This window comes from Monodelphis domestica, chromosome 8 (genome assembly GCF_027887165.1).
Source record: "Monodelphis domestica isolate mMonDom1 chromosome 8, mMonDom1.pri, whole genome shotgun sequence".
NCBI classification, from domain to species: Eukaryota; Metazoa; Chordata; class Mammalia; order Didelphimorphia; family Didelphidae; genus Monodelphis; species Monodelphis domestica.
The window spans coordinates 198562466-198576279 of NC_077234.1; the positions used below are offsets into that span (position 1 = coordinate 198562466).

The following is a 13814-nucleotide window of genomic DNA, read 5'->3' on the forward strand; positions in this document are numbered from 1 at the left end:
CTAATCTGCTAGATGTGAGGTGATACCTCAGAGTTGTTTTGATTTGCATCTCTCTGATTATAAGGGATGTAGAGCACTTTTTCATGTGCTTATTAATAGTTTTGATTTCTTTAACTGAAAATTGCCTGTTCATGTCCCTTGCCCATTTATCAATTAGAGAATGGCTTGATTTTTTGTACAATTGATTTAGCTCTTTGTAAATTTGAGTAATTAAACCTTTGTCAGACGTTTTTATGCACATGCATAAAATTGCACATGCAAGAAAAATATAATAAAAACGGGCTTTTAAAAATTCAAAAATGTAGCTTATAATCATTGACACTCTGTGTCAGCTAAGAAAATATAGAATACAAGGCTTTCTCACCAAAAATGAGATCCATTTCCTCTTCATATCTGGCCATGATCCACTGTGAGTACAAGCAAATGAATTGAACAAGGTAACATTTTTCATTTTTAAAGAACAGTAGTACAAATATGTAGATATCAATATCCCCAAAATTCTCAATAGCCCAATTAATTACAATAGCAAACAAACACACTATCATATTTCATATAAGTTGCTATATGGCATTTTTAAAAGCCTATGAATTGATCGATATTTGTCACAAGTTTTTACAAATGTAGCAAATCTTTCATCCTTGGTAATAAACATATTTTTAAACAAAGTGAAACTCATTTGGGGTTTAGAACATCATCAAGATATCTAGATATCATTCTGGTGGAAGTAAAGTAGTTAGCTGAAGAGTATAAATGATAGATGCTCCTTTTTTGGAGGCTTTTTAGGGATACAAATGCCCTGTGATTAACTGCCCCGACTTCCATTCACATATTTAGAAATGAGGGAAGGTTGGGGGTTGTAATTGTATTTTACTTCAGCTACTATAATGGGCCTTACACCTCATGGTAGGGGCAGGCAAAATGACCAGAGATTGCTAAAAAAAAATTTCTAAAAATCATGTTTAAAAAAACCTTAAAATCAGTTGAGATATTTAGCACATTAAATTTTCCAAAGTTTGTTATAGCAATTGTAACCAGTTCTGATGAAGTCCATCTATCCTCTATGTGACAATTTACAAAGGCAAAAATAGAAAGACTGTTTTTTATATATGGACTTAATTACAATGATATTTGTTCAATATAGTTATAGGAGGAAAGCAACAGAATATAACAGTATTTAAAACTCAGTACATTAAAATGATTCAGTGTAACAGAATAATATTGAATACAGTAATATGTGAATTTAAAATCACAAAGTTAAACCTTAAACAAAGCAATCAGTAAAATGCAATAGAATATAGAGATTTTTATAAACCATTGGAGTCTGAAATGCCTTAAAATTATAACCTCCAGTCTCTTTAAAGTTCTTTTTTTTTTTAATTATCCATTTAGATGTCTATTGTCAGAAGGCAAAGTGGTAAGGGGTAGGCAATGGGGGTTAAGGGACCCATCCAGGGCCACACAGCTGGGAAGTATCTGAGGCCAGATTTCAACCCAGGACCTCCCATCTCTAGGCCTGGCTCTCAGTTCACTGAGACACCCAGCTGCCTCCCCAAAGTTAACTAAAAGGTTGTACAGAGCTGAATTTTCTTCAGGTGAAGTCAATAAAAGGATCAATGCAATTAAAAGACATCCTTGTAAAATAGCCATGTTTTAAAGTTCCTGTTGGTAAATCTCTTCTTTCCTTTTTTCTCTCTCCCCTCCTATGATACCTCCTCCTGCCCCACTCCAGGTGGCTAATCTTAGAGATTATCCTAAGGGAAATCCTAAGGGACAATTACCCTGTTTGTTACCAGCTGATACAAATGAGTCCTGATAGGGTGATCGAGGCTAGAGTTTGTTGGGTAGGCAGGTCACCAGGTGATTGTGGATCTGGATTAAACAGAGACTGGGTGAGTGAGAGAGCACCGGGGTGGGCAGGGCTGGGACCAGGTGAGTGATATCAATCAAACAGGTCCAGATTACAGGCAACAGTACCCGGGCTGGAAGGGCAGTGACCAGATGATCGATATTGAATCAAGAAAGTCCAAAGCAGATGGCTGCTGGCAGGAGCTGATCAAGATGGTTAATTTAAAAAGCATCTTGGATATATGTGGCTTAAAAAAAATTCTAGGCTAAAATATTTGAGAAGTTCTCATCCAATCTAGTGGTCACCAAAACTGTAACAGTTAAAATTTGGGGGAAACTGAGGCAGGTAGAAATTAGTTTCTTTCTGCAAGGAGTATTATATTTTATGAGGTTTATTAAAGGTTAAGGATTAAAGAAAATACAAGAGAAGCATGTGCTAGTTGGGCCAAAAGGCCCATTCAATTTTCACTCACATCATGAGACGCGTCTACTTGCAAGTGGAAACAGGCAAGCCAAGAGACCCCGCTGTAGGCAGAGACCCTTTAAATAATAATTTGCTCTCAGCCCAGGTGAGAATTCAGTGAGATTACAAAGCATTCTGAGGAAGTGGAGCATGGGCTTCTGGGGATTGAAGTCCTGGATTCAAATCTCCATTTTTACAACCCCCTCTCCTTTCTTTGAGCCAACCTGTTATATCTGTTGTCTCCCCTAAACCCCGCTTTGAGAAAGGGATTCTCATCTCGTTCCCCCTCTCCATACCAAAAGGTCCACGCTTCCCTCTTTTACTTTTTTTTAAGACAAACTTCAACTCAACAATGTAAGAATGGTCTAAATAAAAGGAGGATGAAGGGAGAAAGATTTCTATAGGTCCTATTATGTGCCAGGCACTGTACTAAGGGCTTCAGCAAATATTTTAAGTGATCTTAAGAAAAATTTTTGAAGTTGGTGTTTTTACCATGCCCTTTTTTACAACTAAGGAAACCTAGAAAAGGAGTTGAAGTGGCTAAATCAGGGTTAAAGGACAATCAGAGCAAATAACCTCAAGAGTCCCTCTTGTTTGGGAACCTCACTTACCTAGGATAGCAACATAACAGAATCTTTGAATGACCTCAGAGCCCCTCTAACTCAACCCACAAGAGTAATCCATCCAAAATAGCAAAGAAGTGATTATTTCATCATAAAATTCTCCTTTGAGGCTTTGTCAGGTATATGCTGGGGTAGTCCATCTCCCTTTTGGACAGGAATAAAGGCATTTTTCCTGATTTCATAAACCATTGGCAATTCATAGATTTCCCTGAAAATTAAAGCTGTATCCATCCCGCCACCATGATCTGCCCCTGAAGATCACCAATTAATAAGATTAATTTGATGGAATGACTAGCTTTTTTTTGCTAACACTAAGTTTATAATCCTCTAAATCTTAAATAACTTCATCAGGTTGGCTGCCATCCTTCTTCATGGACAGGCTATTCACAAGGACCAGCCTGAAAAGCAGAGTTTCTTAGGTTTCATTCCTTTCTCAGATCTCTGCTTTTTCTATATTATTTAGAGCAACACAAATTACCAGAACAGATGGTTCCAATACTTATCAAAATTTGTCTGGGATCATCTGAAATACCAGAACCAGGGGCGCCCCTGGAGAAGGCACCATTCACTTCCTTGGATTTCTGATCCAAACCCTAGTGGGAGTTGGAAAATGAATACTCTCCAAGTCGCACTCAGAAACACCCCCAAAGGGTGTTTGATAAGGGTTCAAGACTCCTTCACAGGCTCTGGCTTAGCAAAAGCTGCCTATGTATGATTTGGGTTACAATCCCAGCCCTTTAGCCATATGTCTAGAGCCTAGAGATTTCCCCCCCCCACTCAAAGACACACACACACTCTCACAGCAGCCCTATCCGAGGTCCTTACCTCCCAGCCTCTGAGATCTCACTGGGGGTCCCCATCTGAAGTGTGGCACTTCATAGAGTGAGTCCGGACACCCCGAAGTTCAATTAATGGAACCAATATCATTTATTAGTAATATATACCTAACTGGCCAGGGCAACCTTCCTAGTGAAAGCTGCACCGGACTCAAGTTACAATGTAGTTTTTATAGGGTGTAATATACAAAGCGAACAACTTTCATTAAGAGACATAACCCGGATGGAGGGAGCAGCCTAGAAGCTAGTCAGTGACTGGGGTACAAGGCATTCCTTGCAGTTTATCCCAGCTGCAGGCACTAAGGGGGTCATTTTCTCATGGATTCTAACTCTTCTGAGCTGACTGACCTTCACAGGAAAGCTCATTTCTGAATTCTACTTTCCCAGGGAAAAACGGGTTTTTCTGGTCAATGACTTAGTTTACCTCACTTTACTCCCTCCTCCTCCACTTCCAAAGATTTTCCTGCCAGGGCTCTTGAGGGGGAGCTAGTGTGGAGCCAGCCTGGGCTGGGTGACCCACTGATGCCGGCGCCCCGCCTGGCCCCCGCCCCGGCCGGATGTCTAACACTTCCGGATGTCATAGAGGGATCCAGACAGGACCCAGAACCAGGAATTCCGTTCCTCGCTCAGTTTACTGAGCTGAGGCGAGAATCCACGTGACTAAGAAGGCGCTTTCCCTGGTCTGGGTTGCTTGGCTAAACTGGGCGGGTTAAATATCTGTGGACCGCAGGAGTTTGTCTAAGGGAGAGGGGCGTGGCTAGAGACGCCCGGGGCTGCTTCTTGGTTCTAGAGACCCTTTGGAGCGTGGCTGGAGCCTGATCACGCCCACATTATTTCTTTCTCCGCCCTTTTTCTGCAAGCGTAGGGGAGGAGAATAACTTTGCGCCCCCCCACACACACCCCACCCCCAGTCTCAAGGCCAAAAAGAGCTTGTTAGTCGGGACACCTGAGGGCCCCGAGGCCCTGTTCTGTCATCACGAAACCCAGGAGACGGGAGTGCCCTAAACTAACTGAACAACTGGGGAAGGGACAGGCCGATCTAGGCCAGCAGTAGGTGGGGTTGGAATGGGCGAGGGGGGGGGGCGGGAGGCTGGGTCTGAATTGGCGCTACGAACTGAGAGAAGATGGAGAGGGTCAGTTCCATGGGGCAGGGCGGGGTGATCCAGCCCGGAAACCATGGGCAGCGCAAAGGCCTCTGGGAAGGTCTCCTCTTCCTCCTCCTCCACCTCCTTCATCTCCTCCTCCTCCTCCTTCATTTTCGATTATTTTCCGGCCTTCCCTCCTTATTCAGCTAAGCAGCCTACTATGCACTTCGCGTGAAGAATGGTAATTACTTCATAAACTGGTGGAGGGGGGACAGCGGGAATGGGGGCGGCGATCGCCCAGAGGCCCAGAGTGGGGAGGAGCTCGATGTAGAGGAGCGGGGCTCCGACAGGGAGACGGGGGAGGCAGAGAGCATTACTCCCTTCTCCACAGGTTAGTTGGGGCTGAGTTTGAATTCTCCTTTTTAGGACTATATTTGGGGCAGACCAACTTCCACCTGTGCTTCTGGGCGGGGCTAGTTGGTTCCGGAGAGGACTTGGGGCAGGATCAGAGCTTGGATGTGAATCTCCCCGGGGTAGAGTATGTATCCTTGGGTCTAGTCTAGCCTCTGAGAGGATCTTCTGTAGCTCCCCGTTTCCCCTTTGGGGTCTTTCCTTAATATGCCCTGCCTGGAAGGGGTGCCCAGGGGAGCCAGTACAGGATGCAATTTTACCGCCCTCTGTAAGGACCCAGGAGTCCTGCCTCCCAGACCCCCAAGCTCCTGCTCCCCTGCCCCCACTTCTTTCAGGACCGCCCGGCCCCCCCACTCCCTGCCAGGCAGCAGGATCCCAGGCAGGATCCTGTGTCAGAGCCTCCCCACGTGGGAGCAGCCCTTCTGCTCTCAATGGAAAGTCCCTGCTCCTGGCCCCTTTGGTCTCATCCCAGTCCTAACAGTTGTCTCCCCTCCTAATGGCTCTTCTCTGTTGAATTGTATTGATTCTCCCCACTCCTTGTGGCCCTTGTTGACTGGGAAAAAACACAGAACTATTAAATAGTCAAGATCACTGTTTAATCCAGGGCAAAAGGGGTTCAGCACTAGTAGGCCTGGACACAGAGCTGCGCCACACACGACTGCACAGAGTCCAAGGACTGAACTGTGGCCGCTCAGGTCACTGGCCCCTGGCATTGGCACCAAGATAAGATGACAACTCCAAGGAACAAAAGAATTTGGGGAACCTAGATACCATTTGGGGAGTCCAGGGGCAGGGAAAGGTGATTGACATCACTATAGCTACAAGGAAAATGGAAGTGTTCAAACTACACTGACAGCATACAATCAAGCTTGGGAAAGGAATCCTAGCTGGAGGCTAGGGTGTAAGAGAAGGGGCTGCTTACCATGGATACTAAAGGATGGTTCCTGCCCAGGTGGGGGGCTTCTTGGGAAAGGGGAGACTAACTAAGACAAAGAGGGTCCTTAGCATATGCTTAGTCCCACTCAACTAGGATTGTCATTCCCCTGAGGGTCCCCCACTCAGTCTGAAACTGCTAGCCTGGGATTCCCTTCAGGGTGGATTCCCATGGAAAAAGGGGGAAAAAGTACAAGCTTTGGGGTCTCCAGTTTACAAGCTAATCCTAAAACTTGGGGTTTATCAGATCTTACTAGGCTACAAGTTTGGGGTTCCTAGATTCCATGTTGACACCCCCCCTTTAGATCAAGACTGGACATCGCTGACCAAATATATGGGCAAATGGGTAATGCTATATGGGGTTGGACTCTCATCACTAATGGTGGGAAAACCTTGGGGACAGGTACGGGTAATTGGCATTTGGGGGCATTCCCCAATGCCAGCAGCGCATTGACATTTGAGCCAGAAAGGCAGGCAGTCTGCCTTTGGCAAAATCTAAACATCAAAACACTACCCCATTTCCCCAAAATCTTTTAAGTCTTTCAAATCTGGTGGATGCCTTCAGCCTCCTCTCCTGCAGACTTCTGTCCTCCTGCAGACTCCTTTTGTACCAGACAGCTTCACTGCTGCTGCGAGGAAGAGAAATCCATGAACATTTTCTTTAACAAGACATGATCAATTCCCAATATGCTTACTCATTATAAAGATTATCCATGCTGCTAACCTTAATCTGCAAGCCCATATTATTAATTCTATTAATGTCTATTCTATACCAATTATAAAATTATGTAAACTACAAGCTGAATCAGAAAGATTGCAATGCTCCAAACTATAGAAGTATAAAGGCAAAAATAAAATTCACACCACAGGTTATTTAGGACTTGTAAATCTGGAAGTGGCCCTACCTCCTGTTTGTGGCCCAAAATTAAAATATCACCCAGCATTAAGTAAAATTCAAATTTAAAAGTTTCAAAATTGAAATTAGCTCCAAAAATTAATATTAAAAATGCTTCTAATTTTCCTTAATTTTTAAACTTATCATACACACCCCTTTAGGGAGGTTGAGATACTAGGGATTTAAAAACTGTTTTCATTCACCTTTAACTACTTAACAACCATAACCATACTTAAATATTTTAGCCTTTTTACTTCTATTAACTATTACCTCGTATGGGAAAAAATAATGTTGCAACTGAGTTAGCCAATGTAAAAGTCTCTGGATAAAAATTATTGTTAAAATAATTCTCCTGATTTGACTGAGCCTTAACTAAATTAGTTTTGGGTACACATTTCAATTTCCTGAGTATCTATTCATTGGCAACCAGGGCTCATTGGCCTAGTTTATAGGTGATTTCATTAGTATTCCTAGGCAAAGACTTTCTCTAATCCCATTGTTTCTTGCCTTGAAGCTCCAAAATGTATAAACTTTACTGGTACTAGGGAGCAATTCAGTGTTCTATCAGAACCTTGTTTGTTAAAAATGCTGCTTAGAATCTATTATTTATGTGCAAGGCTTCTCTCCCCCCCCCCCCCCTTTTCGGCACTGATATTTTGCCAGGTTTTCCTTATGACCTAAACTTTTCCGTTTTAAGAAAAGGGACCTTTTTGAATTTGCTTACTCATTCATATGGCCAAAAATTTCTATCTGCCTTCACAATTTCCATATTCTATGCCTTGCCTTCCTGAGGCTTCCTTCATCATGCAATTACAGAAATTTTGCTATTAACAGGAGAAAAGTGGGAAGTAAACTTAAAATGAGGGAGAAAAGCTCCCATAATTTGGAATATTAATGCCATGCGTAAATTGGCAATGATCGATCAGCAGTCATCTGTAGAACTTGACAGAAACTTAACCCTTCTATTCACCCTTGTGACTGTATCAGTAACCAACTTCCTCCATAGCATTGCTTTTCCCAGTTATCTTCCCATATCACCCTTAGATGGCAATACGCTCTAACCATGCTCCAGATTTAAAATTACCTTCTGTTATTAACAATTATTTTTAGGCTCCGTCCTTCTTTCCTAACTTTTTCTGATATTACTTTGAGACAAACTAGCACTCTGGAACCTGCTGCAAATTCTCAAATTAATAGATGTTACTTTCAAACCTCTTAACAAGGTAAAATGCTCCTATTTAAACTTTCCTACTTCAACTAAGTTTGGGGAATAGCTCTGTTCTTTCTAGGTTCTCTACTTAAAGGGACTTTGCTCAGGGGAAATTTAATTCTCAGGGGAAATAAAATGACAAGTTTATGTCTACTATAGAAACATTTCTGAAGTCAATGAAAACGATGAGAAACAATACTTATTCGGATTCAGGATCTTGGGGGCTCCTTCAGATTTCTCGTAGAGATGGCTTCTTCAGGAATTCTTCAGATTCTAGGCTACAGGAAAATCTTGTCCAGGCTTTTGTCTCCTAAGAACCATCTTGAGGTAACACTTAACTTTAATAGGTTTTAATCAGTTCACCCACACTCTAGAACAGGGGTGGCAAAATAGAGGACAGTCCTAGAAATTTCCTAGGAGTTTCCCAGGTGAGGAATTCCTTTCTCTATTAGCAGTCCTGTCAGTGATCTTCAGAAATAATGCTCACAAAACGATTAGTTGTCTCCACTTAAAAAGGAAAATTAGTTAACAGTATTCACTGGTCTTTTAAAACAAAAACCTATTTATTGTAATGATTGCACTCCGAAAATTTACCTTGAAAATTCCAAAAATCAGGTTACAGTTCATGATCCTTTTACTTTTTCAAAAACTAAAACCCATAACATTTTTCCTCCAAACACAAAACTTAGGGTTACTAGGGAAAAGCTTAAAAATTACCCTTAACTCTGAATACCTCTACAATGCCCTTCTCTTTTTCCTTTTTTTTTACTCTTAATTTACTTTTGTCTCCAAATTTGCTTTTCTCTTAGCCTTGCCTCAAACCACTCTGGCCTACGACCAAAGCTGCTCCTAGAGAGGAAATGTATTGGTCAGCTTAAAAATGTTCAGGGTTTCCTTATCTTTCAAAGCACTGCCTTTTCCCCAATATTTCTTGTCGTTTACAACAATTCAATGACCAATCTGGTCTGTAGTTGACCATCCTAAAATTTCATTTTACTCCAGACCTCTCACACATGCGTTTCAGAAAAACCTTGCTATTTGAAAACATTAAACAGCTTGAAAAAAAGATGTGAAATTATAGCACTCAAATAACAAAGTTAATACCTAGAATAAAATGCATCTTATTGCCAATATTAACTGCACTTGATACAAAATATTTCACACATTAGCCATACCAAAACTTTGGGAAGAAAAAATTAGACCTTAAAGTTAAGAATTTCTGAATCTCCTTTTGTCTCCTGCTGGATGTTCACATATCCAGATCTCCAGCTCCAGTCTCTCGATCTTTCGGAGGAATTCATTGTTAACACAACTTTCAGACTTTATTTGCTAACCTTTAAATCACAAGCATGTGAAATTATTGGCCAAGTCTCCGCCTAAGAAATCCATTAGACATACAAGATCAGCAAAAGCCCATAGAAAATGGATAAGAAATCCAGAACTTGTTCTTAAACTGCTATGAGAAGCTCTTTCACAAACAAATTATAACCAACTAAGCCTTAAGCTTAAGCATTTCAATTCATGAAGCAACTCTCTATTTTAATAGACTTAAAGCAGTTACCAGAACTTCAATTGGACACTGTCTCTCACACTCCGACTCAAGCTTCACGTTCAAAGCTTTCAGCCAACCATTCACGCCTCTGAACTGCTCTCCTGGCCCTCACCTCTAGCACAGACACTGCTGCGCTCACACAGGCACCAACACACACACCCAAAATCTAGTTAAGCTCCGAGATTGTAGCCTGTTGAACTAGACTCCATGTTGTCCAATATGCGTTGGGGCCAGACTCTGCCATCTTGTCATCTTCTCTGACCTTTTCCTGCATTATGCCCAAACCTTAAAAACTGCCGTATCATGAAGTGGTTCCTATGGCTGCCGGCTGCCCCCCCCCAATATTTGGGATTACAGACAAGCTGTTTCCCCCTTCCCAACAACACCTGAGTAGCTTTGGATGATGCGTCTCTCTGTGTACCCCAAAAACTCCATCTTAACAATCCCTTAAAGAGTGAGTCCCAAATACACAAAACACGAGTCCTTCCTCCGAGAGCTGCTTACCTGGCCCCTCTGCTAACCGGACTCAACCCCACACAGGTTGTGTGGGTCCCTCAAGTCTCGGGGTCCTCATTAGCAGGGAGGCTCAGGCAGCCGGGACTTCGGATCTCCGTGGGACCTCTAAAATGTTGACTGGAAAAAACACAGAACTATAAAATAGTCAAGATCACTGTTTAATCCAGGGCAAAAGGGGTTCGGCACTAGTAGGCCTGGACACAGAGCTGCGCCACACACGACTGCACAGAGTCCAAGGACTGAACTGTGGCCGCTCAGGTCACTGGCCCCTGGCATTGGCACCAAGATAAGATGACAACTCCAAGGAACAAAAGAACTTGGGGAACCTAGATACCATTTGGGGAGTCCAGGGGCAGGGAAAGCTGATTGACATCACTATAGCTACAAGGAAAATGGAAGTGTTCAAACTACACTGACAGCATACAATCAAGCTTGGGAAAGGAATCCTAGCTGGAGGCTAGGGTGTAAGAGAAGGGGCTGCTTACCATGGATACTAAAGGATGGTTCCTGCCCAGGTGGGGGGCTTCTTGGGAAAGGGGAGACTAACTAAGACAAAGAGGGTCCTTAGCATATGGGTCCCCCACTCAGTCTGAAACTGCCAGCCTGGGATTCTCTTCAGGGTGGATTCCCATGGAAAAAGGGGGGAAAAGTATAAGCTTTGGGGTCTCCAATTTACAAGCTAATCCTAAAACTTGGGGTTTATCAGATCTTACTAGGCTACAAGTTTGGGGTTCCTAGATTCCATGTTGATAGCCTGCACCCCCATCTTGGGTGGGGACCCCAGGTTACAATTCCTCCACCCCATGGAAGCCCCTTGTTGCCCCTTGGGCAGGCCTGTACTTCAGTTACCCCAAGCACACTCTATTCTGGCTAAATAGGCAATACTGACCAGGAAGTGAGGAGGGGTTCAGGAGGGCTTCCTGGAGGAGGCAGGATTGAAGTTTGGACTTTAGGGAAGGCAACAAGGGCAGTGGTCTGAGGTGGGGAGAGAGAGCATGGTGCCTGCCCATGGGGGACACCCAGAGAAGGTGTTCCTGGCCTGGAGTTACTCTTCATGGAGCCCCCTGGAGGCTGGTATGGCCCCAGGGCCAGAGGCTGTGTCAGGGAGGAAGGGGTGGGAGCAAAGCCCCAGGAAGGCCCTGCAGTCAGGTGGGGGCTGAGGGGAGGAGGGCCTTCCCCACAGGGAGGACTGCCCTCTGGCAAAGGGATTCCCACCTGGGCCCCTGGCTAGCCCAGTGGACAGTGCCAGGCTGCAGTGGGCAGGACCTGGGTTCAAATGGGACCTCAGACACACCCTCACCCTCCCCTTTGGCCTCTTCTGCCTGGGATTTTTATGGCTGATCCTCAGGCACACCAGGAGGCTGGCCAAGCTGAAAGGGGCCTTGAAGAGGGCACTGTGGGTCTGGGCTGTCTCCAAGGACTCTGGACAGGCCACTTCCTGGCCTGTTGGCAGCTCCCCCTTCTGTCTTGGACCCTGAGCCTAGCCTGGGCCCTGTCAGGGCTTCCTGGCTGGAGGATCTCCCCCTGGAGGCTGCTGGGCCCTGCCTGGAGTGCTGGGAGGGAGCTCCAGGAGCCTCCCCAGCCCCAGGGAGCCTCCAGGCAGGGGCAGAAGGGCTCCTCCTGCAGCCCCCCCCTCCCCTGAGAGCAGGGGTTTGGCTTTGGTCCCCTTTATTGTCAGATTTCCCCAAATTGGCCTCCTGGCCACATGCAGGCCCTTTTCCTGGTCTCTGTAGTTTCTAAAAGAAGCCTCTTCTGGTTCTCTGATGTGCCTCTGCTGCTGCTGCTGTTCTCTCCAGTTATTCACGCCTCCTGCTTTTCCGCTGCTCAGGGGTTCAAGAAGCACATGATCTCTCCCCTTAGGTCTCCCTTCTGAACATGCTTCAGACTGCACTTCATCAGTGGACCTGCACTGTTCTGGCCACTAGTGGGAAGCTCCCCTTTGCAGGTCTTGGGAGTGACATTCAGCCAGAGGCTAAACTGAGGCAGTTCTCCAAGGAAGGCAAGCAGGGGGTGCTTCCTGTCAATAAAAGGGGTCACGGGCCTGCCTCTGCTAATGCCCCAAACCCTAAGAAAGGGGATAGAGCTCTTTGTGGTCTGGGGAGCACAGAACAGACAGATAGGACTCTTTCAACATCTATTTTGCCCTCTTTTTTTTTATGAATCTCAGGGCAGTTTTCTTGGATAATTTCTTCTAATATGATAAGATTTCCTCCCCCCACCCCCCAGGCTTTCAGGTAGACCAACAATTTTCAAATTGTCTCCCCTAGATCTATTTTGAAAGGCAGTTGTTTTTCCAAAGAGATATTTCACGTTTCCTTCTATTTTGTTATCCTTTTGATTTCGCTTTATTAACTCTTGCTGTCTTGTAAGAACATTAGCTTCCATTTGTGCAATTATAATCCGTAAAGACTGGTTTTCAGCTATGATGTTTTTTATATTTGTATTTTATACATTTGATTTTTTTTTTCAGTTTCCTCCATCCTGCTTTTCATTGCTTCCAGCAGGTCAATTCTAGTCTCCAGTTTGATTATCATTTCATTAGATTCTACAGCCATCTTAGCTCCACCTCCCCAACACTATTTGCTTATTCTTTTCATTATTATGCTCATGTTTTTTATCCACTTCTTTTCTTCTAGGTGGTCTCTGACATTTAGGTTGTCTGTGTTCTTCCTGTCTTTGAGATCAGGATTTTTGGCTTTGGAAGTGGGAAGGTTTTTGTTTTACTGTTGTTAACTTTTCTTCTAGGTTGTCCTTCCTTTCTGTGTATTTCCATTCCAAATCTCTTGTTCTCTCTTTTGTTGTCTTTGGGGAGGCTTGCCCCAGTAGATTCTGGTTTTTTGTTCTCCTAGCCCCAGGGTTCTAACAATCTTAACAGAGGAAGACAGTACACAAAAGAGGGATGAGAAAAGTTCTGTGTGGAGAGAAGGTGCCCATATCGGGGACCTGGTGAAGAAATCAATCACAGAAGACCCAAAAAAGTAGATGCTTGACATTCCCTTTCTCCATGAAAAGAGGCTTGGAGTTCATTACCTCACCATGTGGTGGTGCTGGATGGATGTGGGAGATCTGAGAAGGAAAGAGGTTTGGAGTAGCATCTGCTGAGTCAGGGAATCAACCAAAGATCAGTTATCAGGCCCTAACAGGTCTGCCTTATGTTGCTGAGAACCCACATGGTGAATACTAGGCAGTGAAGAAGAATAACTCAAGAGATCTTAGAGGAAAGAAAAGATAAATTCTTGAGAATCTGAAAAAGCATTAGAGAGAGCCAGAAATTCCTCAAATTGTTCAGAAGTCAAATCCTAGAACAAGGGAAGCAAAACGGACAATCATCTCATTCCAGGCACATTGTCTAGACACATATTGTAGATAGAACAGGACAGACATGAAGTGACCCCTCCTATTATCAAGTTATATTCAGATCTGGACAACTTCTTCATATGGGCCA

General features: G+C 44.0%; 1 long non-coding RNA gene and 1 pseudogene across 1 annotated transcript in view; one reads left to right on the forward strand and one right to left on the reverse strand.

Annotated features, from left to right (window-relative positions):
* Positions 1 to 13814, forward strand: part of LOC100017315 (zinc finger protein 850-like) — a 72617-nt pseudogene that overhangs the window by 51270 nt on the left and 7533 nt on the right.
* Positions 5838 to 13814, reverse strand: part of LOC130455846 (uncharacterized) — a 41250-nt gene continuing 33273 nt past the window's right edge. The window contains exon 2 of the long non-coding RNA XR_008914029.1: positions 5838 to 6822. This is a non-coding gene — a long non-coding RNA (uncharacterized LOC130455846). The remainder of the gene's footprint in view (positions 6823 to 13814) is intronic.